This window comes from Saccopteryx leptura, chromosome 1 (genome assembly GCF_036850995.1).
Source record: "Saccopteryx leptura isolate mSacLep1 chromosome 1, mSacLep1_pri_phased_curated, whole genome shotgun sequence".
NCBI classification, from domain to species: Eukaryota; Metazoa; Chordata; class Mammalia; order Chiroptera; family Emballonuridae; genus Saccopteryx; species Saccopteryx leptura.
In genome coordinates, this window is record NC_089503.1 from 256,082,292 (window position 1) to 256,091,755 (window position 9,464).

General features: G+C 43.2%; 1 pseudogene; it reads right to left on the reverse strand.

Moving 5' to 3' along the window:
- Positions 1 to 8,967, reverse strand: part of LOC136388302 (aurora kinase A- and ninein-interacting protein-like) — a 56,800-nt pseudogene extending 47,833 nt beyond the window's left edge.
- Positions 8,968 to 9,464: the final 497 nt, after the last annotated feature.

The window sequence follows — 9,464 nt, forward strand, 5'->3', positions numbered from 1 at the left end:
TCCCTTATGTATTTTTCTCTCCACACTTCTTCACCTCACTTCCTGGGATTACCTCATCAACAAACTACGTATACTGAAATACTTATCTCCAGGTCTGCTCTGGGGGATCCTGGGCCAGGATACCTGGGCTATATGCTTTGGTTTCTGTGAGAATCAGTGAACATTAGAAAATGACAAAGAACAGAAAATGTCTTAAATTTTCCACCTGGTGGTTGATATGGGTGGATTTGCTCTCAGCATACATGCCAACCTCCCTCTCATGTATCTTCTTGCAAAGTAGAGGCTGGGCAGCAAAACATGGCATTTCAAAGACTCCCTTGCAGCTAGAATTCTGGAGATGAATTAAGTTTAGTGAGCTAGAAACACTCTAGAGTTGGAAGGTGGAGGTCTAACACTTCACTGCTTCACCAGTTAGTACTGCTGAGGATGGGTGGCAAGATCTTGTTTTTTTTATTTTTATTTCCTAGCAGTTTCCGTGTCCAACCCCTAGCTTGTAAGTTTCCAGAGTTTTGGTATTGTAGTGGCCGCTTCCTGATCTCTGAATTATGACCTTGGAGTTGTGGTTTTGAACTCATCATTTTGAAAACTGGTCCCCCAATTCTTTCTTCTATTAATTAAAGTAAGCAAAGCTTCTCTAAAAACCCTGTAAGCCAGTTTTGTTTTTTTTTGAGATGACAGAAGGATGAATATTTTTCATGTGAAGTCAATGAGGTGTTTGGTAAATGGTTTCCTTGTGAGACTGGATTTCCAAGATGCAGAGGTCAAGTTGAGATAAGCCATGTGAGAGATTTTTTAGAGGCAATACAGACATAGGGAAATGAGGATGGAGGCAGGGAGGCTGGAAGAGCTGTCAGCAATGTGCAGGAGAGAGGGAAGGAGAAAGGGAAGGAAGAAAGGTGGGATGGGAGCAGCAAAGATGGCAGGGCAGCTCAGAGATATAGCTGGGCCTTTCAGCTCATTGTCTTATCCCAGAGAAGCCCTGCATCTCCCGGGGCCTGGCTTGCCTCAGTGCCCCTGCCCATCTCAGTTACAGGTGGGGAACAACCATGGGAGCATGGCCTTAGGCACTTGGGCAGTGCTGGACTTCAGAGCTCAGCAACTGGGGTCCCTTTTTCTCCAAAAATGCATACTAAATGTTTATAGTAGGACTATTTACAATCACTAAGAGGTGGAAGCAACCCAACTGCCCATCAATAGAAGAATGAATAAATAAAATGTGGTATACATGTACAAGGGAATGTTATTCAGCCTTTAAACGGAAGGGAAAATTCTGACTCATGCTGAACATGGATGAATTTGAGGACATTATGCTGAGTGAAATAAGCCAATTACAAAGGAACAAATACTGTATAATTCCACTTATTTGAGGTCCTTAGAGAAGCCTAATTCAGGGACACAAGTAGAATGGTGGTTGCCAAGGGCCTGGGGGGAGAGAGGATGGAAACATAATGTTTAATGGGGACAGAGTTTCAGTTTTGCAAGATAAAAAGATTTCTGGAGATGGATGGTGTGATGGCTTTACAAAATGTGAATGTACTTAATATCATTAAACTGTATACCTAAAATGGCTGTTGGTAATTTTTATGTTACGTGTTTTATGCCATAATTTAAAAAGAAGGGATTTTTTTTCTCCTGTCAGTTAATCCAGCCTCGTCCGTGGAACCTTTTGGTTTTTACATTTATCATTCAATTGATGGGTTACAAAAGCTTAGTGCTACTTACGTGGCAGGATTCTCATCTCCAGAAGCTTGAGGTCACACATTTTCCCTCTGCCTTGGTACGCTCTGTCTTCTGGTGTCAGAACCTGCCTTTCTCTCTCAGGGGGAACTTTCTCTTGTAAAGAGAAAGAGTTTGTTTTGTTTCAACTGTGGCAGCCAGAGTCCTGGGCATCAAAGTGGCCCTAGAGCAGACTCCCACTGATGACTGAGGGGAGTGGGTGGATCAACACCTCAGCTCCCTGCCCCTCAGGTAGATGACTCTCAGGGGCTCCCATACTTCCCTAGAGGGATTGAACTTTGGTTACCCATGGAGGCCAATGCATTTCAATGGCTGACTACTTTCTCTGCATTGCATCCTTATTCTCTACTGAAGCTACTTCTTAAGTACTTGACTTATCCTCAAATCTTTATCTCAGTGTCTGCTTCTGGGAGAGTTCAAATGAACACACTCTCAAAGTAGATTATGTTGTCTCTTCAACTTGCACTTGGTTAAGTATGTGAAGAAAGCACAATTTTGAAAGGCATAAACCTTACAAAGAGTTGGCATTGCCCCAACACAAGTCTGCCTTGACATTTCTTATAACACATGGACCGGAACCGCCTGTAGAGTTATATGTCCTAGAAATGGTTGAGTTGATTTGTGATTTGAAGTGGGGGAAGAAAAACTAAAGGATTGTGTTTGCTGTCAACCCAGAATTAATAATATTTTAAATTATTTCTTTTAATATTTGGAAGCAGTCTTATAGGGGTTGGCAGCTCCCCATCTCCCTTCAGGGTGCAACTGGATGGGACCACAGATGTTTCTGAACACAGAGAGCAAATGTACACCCATTGTGTACCCACTGACACCATCCAAGAATTTCCATTTTCTCACTCCACTTTGGAAATGACAAGGCTGTCAATAATTGTAAAAAGCTGAGCAATTTCTCTGCCAAGTACAAGTTCAACTGGGAGAAAACTACCCGTCTTCCGGCTAAGGAGCACCTGCGCTGTTTGGAACAGACCCTGGCTTGGCTGCTCTGGGGGATAATGGAATGGCACGTGTCCCCCTGAGTCACCACCTCTCTGTAGGCAGGCACACACTATGGTCAGAGACTGCCAGCCCGCTGATAGGTGTCTCATCACCCCTGTGCCAACCACTGACATCCACAGAACCCAGATCTGGAATCACTGGCTCTTCATGGAGGTTGGTAAAGAAATAGAAGCAGAAAATGGATTCCTTTTTATTGCACAGAAGATGCCTGATTTTCAAGGGAAATGCTTTTTAAAAAATTTTTCTTAAGTGAGAAGTGGGGAGGCAGAGAGAAAAACTTCCGCATGCTCCCCGATGGAGATCTACCTGGCAAGCCCTCTACCAGGTGATGCTTTACCCACCTGGAGCCACTGCTCTGTTGCTCTGCAACTGAGCTATTTTAGTGGCTGAGGCAAAGCCATGGAGCCATCCTCAGTGCCCGGGGCCAACTTGCTCCTACCAAGCCATGGTTGCAGGAGGAGAAGAGAGAGATAGAGAGAGATAGAGAGAGAGAGAGAGAGAGAGAGAGAGAGAGAGAAGGGGGGAGGGGGAGGGGTGGAAAAGCAGATGGTTACTTCTGTGTGCCCTGACCAGGAATCGAACCCAAGACATCCACATGCCAGGCTGACACTCTAACACTGAGCCACCAGCCAGGACCGACAAATGTTTTTAAGACAAATGCTTGATTGGGTTTTGGGTGGAGGTTTCTCAGGTGTTTGCTCCCTCTCAGAGGAATCTGACAGGGAGATCAGCCAGGGCTTGGCAGTACTTTGGGAGCATTTGAATGAGGAGGAAATGAAGGCCCTGCCATCAGTATTATGGATTTTCTGAAAAACCTGGGACTTCTTTGGTGAAATTGCCAGGTTGTGAGAGGAGATAGGAGACTAATCCTGTGGAAATGTTCAATTCTAGCAGAAGACTTATGCTGCCTGATGTGGACTGAGAAATCTGTAGATATACAATTAAAATTTAGTCCCCCATTAAAACAGATTTTAAAGCCATTTCTTACTGATTCAATACTCAAGTAGCAGGAAGTAAGTGTTGTCACCCAGAACTAGAGCAATCTTCCAGCTTCAAGCTAACTTATTACTTGCTCACACCTGTGACCTTCCTAGGGTTGCACAGGGGTACTGCAGCCACCTTGCTTATAAAGAGGACCAGAGGGCCTGGGAATCTATGTCACTCACCCTCCCTGGGCAGCCAGTCACAGATGGGTGTAGGAGTTTGTTATGAATTGAATATTTGTGTCCCTCCTTCCAAATGCATCGGTTGAAGCCCTAACCCCCAATGTGACTGTATTTGGAGAATAGGCCTTTAATTAGGTGGGTAAAGTTATATGAGGTCATAAGTATGAGGCTCTGATCTCACAGGACTGGTGTCCTTATAAGAAGAAACATCAGAGAGCTCACACACTCTCCACACTTACAGAAAAGGCCATGTGAGCACACAGTGAGAAGGTGGTCATATGCAACTCAAGGGGGGAGCTCTCACTAGACATCACCCTGCTGGCACCTTGATCTTGGACTTCCAAACCTCCAGAACTGTGTGAAAAGAAATTTCTCTTAGTTAAGCCACCCAGTCTGTGGTACCTTGTTACAGCAACTCTAGCAGTTCAATAGAGTCCAAAATCCCTGGTCTCTTTGTGTAGGGTGTAATTTATGTTCAAGAACCGCTTGCTGGATCAGTCTGAGTTCAGAACTTCTCAGGACTCCTGCTGATGCTGCGTACTTGTGTGGCTTCTTTCCTTTGCCTGCCGTGCTTCCTCCACACCAGGGGTAGTCAACTTTTTATACCTACTGCCCACTTTTGTATCTCTGTTAGTAGTAAAATTTTCTAACCTCCCGCCAGTTCCACAGTAATGGTGATTTATAAAGTAGGAAGTAACTTTACTTTATAAAATTTATAAAGCAGACTTACAGCAAGTTAAAGCATATAATAATAATTACTTACCAAGTACTTTATGTCAGATTTTCGCTAAGTTTGGCAGAATAAATCTTTATAAAACAACTTACTATAGTTAAATCTATCTTTTTATTTATACTTTAGTTGCTCTGCTACCACCCACCATGAAAGCTGGAATGCCCACTAGTGGGCGGTAGGGACCAGGTTGACTATCACTGCTCTACACCCTTAATGGTGATCCTGGGAGAACTTCTTAATAAATCACCTACACCTTAATCCTTGTCTCAGGTTCTGCTTCTGGGATAATCAGACTTAAGAGATCAGGGAGGCAGGACTTGCCAAAGGTCATCTCCGTTCTGAGCTGAGGATGCAAAAACTGCCAGGACGTTAATTCAACTTGCAGGGCTTTGGTGGTTTCTATTAATAGGACTTCCGATTCTCCTTGGGCATTAATTAGATTAAGTGATGTCAGCTACTCCAATAGGCAAGTCCTGAAATCTCAGTGGTTGAACACAGGGAAGGTTGACTTCTCACTCATGTGTTGTCTGAGGCACTTTGGGCAGTTCTCTGCCATCTGGTGGCTGCAGGAAATGGAACACATGGTTTCCAATATTGCTGGGCAGAGGAGGAACACCAGCTCTTCACGGCTTCCATCTGGAAATGGCATGTATCATTTTCACTCACAGTTTATTGGTTGAAACTAGTCATATGATCCAAATCAAAATGCAAGGTATATTGGGATATGTAGCACTTGGGGAAGCACAGTTTGTTCTTACAGTGGAGTTGTACTTGGTGTGGTACAAGATTAGGTTTCGAAGGCAGTGAAAAAGGCAAAAATTGCATGTGGCCCAGATTGCCTTTGAAAATCTTTTAGGATGGTGACATCAATCAAGACAAATATTGTCTTTTATTACAGAAAATTAGAGAAAAATGCCTTTCTCCCTCACTTTTCAGGCATAAGTTAATCAATTATTTTAAAGCTTTAAAATTTTGCTAACAAAACAAAACTAAAATTTAAATGTACTTTTGTGAATTTCAGTGAAAGGGATATTACTTGGCCTGAATAAGAAGCGGAATTATACCCCAAAAGCACTAACCATACAAGAAAATGTTGACAAATTAAACTTCATGAAGATTAAGAAATTTTCTTTTTTTTTAAAGTAAAAATGGAAGTCTTTATTTAGTAATCTCATTCCTTTGAAGTAACCACTATTAACATGTTTATTCATCCAGATTGTTTCCTATGTACTAAATTATAATAGGTGACACAAGAAAATAAAAATTTCCAAAGTACTGGGAAATTTGACAGTCAAAACTCATCTATAATTGATAAGAATCCAAGAGAATCTTTAGTTAAACAAATATTGCCAACAGTATACCGCCAACATTGTATGCCTCTCTCAGGTGATCAGTTGTCTGTTGTGCTTCTTTGCCACAGTACTGCAGGGGTCCCCAAACTTTTTACACAGGGGGGCCAGTTCACTGGCCCTCAGACCGTTGGAGGGCTGGACTAAAAAAACTATGAAAATCTCTATGCACACCGCACACATCTTATTTTAAAGTAAAAAAACAAAACAAGAACAAATACAATATTTAAAATAAAGAACAAGTAAATTTTAATCAACAAACTTACCAACATTTCAATGGGAACTATGGGCTTGCTTTTGGCTAATCAGATAGTCAATGTCCGGTTCCATATTGGTCACTGCTAGCCGCAACAAATGATGCAAGTGTTCATCGGTTAGTCTAGATCGGGTTGGACATTTTAAATTTTTCATCCTAGAAAATGTCTGTTCGCAGACATAAGTGCTGCCAAAAATTGTTGACATTTTAAGAGCATGGTTCCTGATATTAGGATATGTCTCTGATGAAAGAGGGGCATAGAAATTAGGCAAGTTGTTTGACTTGAATGCGTCTTTCAGAGAGTCACAATTCTGCAGTTCAGCCAGTTCCATTTGGTAAATTGAATCCACATTTTTAATGTCAATAGAAAATGGGTTACGGAAAAGCTGAATGTCCTGTTCATGGAGATGAAGCTCTTTAAATCTAAATTGGAACTCCTTTTGCAACTTTTCCAGTGAATCCACACATACTTCTTTTGGGAATGCAATCAAGGGTTTTTCCGCTAACAGATTTTGAGTTAAGGGGAGATGGCAGAAATTTTCCTCCTTCACTTGTTTAATAAGGAGGCCTAATTTTACTTCAAATGCTTTTACATGTGATTGCATATCACAGATGAGCTTCCCTTTTCCTTGAAGTTGCACATTGAAACTGTTGAGTAGCTCTGTTACATCTGTCAGAAAGGCGAGGTGCCATTTCCATTCTGCATCATTGAGCTCTGGTACTTCTTTGTTTTTTGAAAGCATAAAAGCTGTAATCTGTGGAAGTAAGTCATAGAAATGTCTCAAAACTCTCCCTTGACTCAGCCAACGGACTTCGGTGTAGTACAGAACATCTTCATAGGCCACATTTAGCTCAGACAGAAATTCCTGAAATTGCTTGTGGTTTAGTGCATTAGTTCTAATGAAGTTAACACAACGTACCACAATTTTCATAACAGAGTCCCACTTCAGTGATTTACTACATAACGCTTGTTGGTGGATGAGGCAGTGTATGGCTATTGGATGAGAACGGTTAAGTTTGTCCATCTCTAGGTGACAATTACTCCTTTCTTAGGCCCCACCATACTAGGCGCACCATCAGTTGTCACAATGGATAGTTTAGCCCAGTCCAGCTCCAAATCCTTCACAGTTTGGGAAACCTTTTCATAGATATCCTCTCCTGTAGTTGTTCTTTTGATGCTTTGCAGTGCAGCAAGCTCTTCTGTGACTTCGAAATTGTCATTCATCCCACGAATAAAAATTAGAAGTTGTGCAGAATCACGAACATCATTGCTCTCATCGAGTGCCAAGGAAAAATAAGAAAGTTTTCTCGCATAGTTTTGCAAATGCTGATGCAAATTGTCCCCCATTTCTTCAATCCTTCATGTTATTGTAGATCCTGAAAGACTAACTGTACTAAATAAGTCTGCCTTTTCTGGACACATCTCTTTGGCAACAGAAAGAAGGCACTCTTTAACAAATTCTCCCTCCACGAATGGTCTGCCAGCGCACGCTATTAGCTTGGCAACTTGAAAACTTGCTCGCAGTGATGAAATATTTAGCTGCTTCTGCTTCACAAAAGTATTTTGCTGAGTTGACAATGAATTTTTCAGTTTTAATATTTTATCTTTTCTCACATCTCCAACCAAACAATCATATTTATCTTTATGTTGAGTTTGATAGTGTCGACACAAATTATACTCTTTGAACACAGACACTATATTCTGACATATCAAATACACAGCTCTTTCCTTGTACTGCATGGAAAAGTAATCATAAGTCCACTGTTCTTTGAATATCCTACACTCTGAGTCAATTTTTCTCTTTCTTGACGTCATTGTTTCCTAGGGATTCCAAATTGATAATAGTTAAATACCAATATATAGCCTGACCTGTGGTGGCACAGTGGATAAGGCATCGACATGGAATGCTGAGGTTGCCGGTTCAAAACCCTGGGCTTGCCCTGTCAAGGCACATATGGGAGTTGAAGCTTCCTGCTCCTCTCCCCCTTCTCTCTCTCTCTCTCTCTCTCTCTCTCTCTCTCTCTCTCTCCCCTCTAAAATGAATAAATAAAAATTATTAAAAAAAATACCAATATATATATGCTCTCTGCCCCTCCATATAGGTCCCATGCTCTCTGCCCTTCATGTAGGTCCAGGCCTCTGCCTCCCATGTAGGTCCAGGTTTCTGCCCACAATGTAGGTCTATGCCCTCTGCCCCCGCCATGTAGGTCCATGCCCTCTGCCCCCCATGTAGGTCCAGGTCTCTGCCCTCATGTAGATCCAGGTCTCTGCCTCCCATGTAGGTCCATGCCCTCTGCCCCTCATGTAGATCCATGCCCTCTGCCCCCTATGTAGGTCCATGCCCTCTGCCCCTCATGTAGGTCCATGCCCTCTGCCCCCTATGTAGGTCCATGCCCTCTGTCCCCATAAAGGTCCAGGTCTCTGCCCCCCCATGTAGATAGATCTAGGTCTCTGCTCCTCATGTAGGTCCAGTTCTCTGCCTCCCATGTAGGTCCAGGTCTCTGCCTCCCATGTAGGTCCAGGTCTCTGCCCCCCATGTAGATCCAGGCCTCTGCCTCCCATGTAGGTTCAGGTCTCTGCCACAATGTAGGTCCATTTTTAAAATCCAATTAAAAAATAAATAAAAAATATACTTACCTAGTGTGGCAGCCGCTGCCGCGCTGTGGACCCGGCGCCTCGGTCTTCAGTCTGTCAGGCTTAGATATGCACATCGCGCGCTACAACGTCGCGACGTGATCATCTAGGTAGGACAGTGAGCGCGGAGCGCAATACAGGAAAGAGAGTTCTTGTATAGCGGTGGGCGCATTATTTCAATTGTAAGCGCCAGAGCGCTTACAATTGAAATGAATCATGAATCAGGGAACCAGCTGAATCCCTGTAAGTGCGACCGGGGCCGGGTAAAAGGCTGTCGCGGGCCGTAGTTTGGGGACCCCTGCAGTAGTGTATGAGTAGCTGGGTACAGAGAACATAAGAAATTTTCTTCATCAAGAGACCCCATTGAGGCCCTGGCTGGTTTGCTCAGTGGATAGAGTGTCAGTCTAGCTGCTAGACCAGGGGTCCCCAAACTACGGCCTGCGGGCCACATGCGGCCCCCTGAGGCCATTTATCCGGCCCCCGCTGCACTTCCGGAAGGGGCACCTCTTTCATTGGTGGTCAATTAAAGGAGCACATTGACCATCTCATTAGCCAAAAGCAGGCCCATAGTTCC